The sequence below is a fragment of the Penaeus monodon genome, chromosome 33 (assembly GCF_015228065.2).
Source record: "Penaeus monodon isolate SGIC_2016 chromosome 33, NSTDA_Pmon_1, whole genome shotgun sequence".
In the NCBI taxonomy this organism is placed as follows: domain Eukaryota; kingdom Metazoa; phylum Arthropoda; class Malacostraca; order Decapoda; family Penaeidae; genus Penaeus; species Penaeus monodon.
In genome coordinates this window covers 30,990,124-30,990,465 of record NC_051418.1, presented here as the reverse complement: position 1 = coordinate 30,990,465, position 342 = coordinate 30,990,124, and the positions used below count along the sequence as shown (strand labels likewise).

At 44.7% G+C, this 342-nt stretch overlaps 1 long non-coding RNA gene across 1 annotated transcript in view; it reads right to left on the bottom strand.

The window, feature by feature from the left end:
* Window positions 1-6: 6 nt before the first annotated feature.
* Window positions 7-342, bottom strand: part of LOC119594372 — a 1,340-nt gene continuing 1,004 nt past the window's right edge. The window contains exon 3 of the long non-coding RNA XR_005230598.1: window positions 7-202. This is a non-coding gene — a long non-coding RNA (uncharacterized LOC119594372). The remainder of the gene's footprint in view (window positions 203-342) is intronic.

Here is a 342-nt window from a genome sequence, read left to right as displayed (position 1 = left end):
TCCATCTATGAACACTAACTTCAACACTCTTCTTTAGATGGGAAGCTTGCTCTTCAAGATGAGGCCTGCGGGGCTGAGTTGTGACTGCTGTCAGCTCTGTTATGTGCACACATCCAAATCTCCCACCCGTATGCCCTCTCCAGCTGCCATTGGACACACACAGAAAGGCACCCACTTGAACCATATCTTCCATGCCACATTCCTGGAACAACACAAAGAGAAGAAAAAAAAAAAAATTATGGAGAATGGAACAACAGCCCTGGAATGGGAAACAATGATGATATGAAACACTCCCATCCATCTCCTTGAAAAATACATTTCCAGTGGGTGACTCTGATGTAC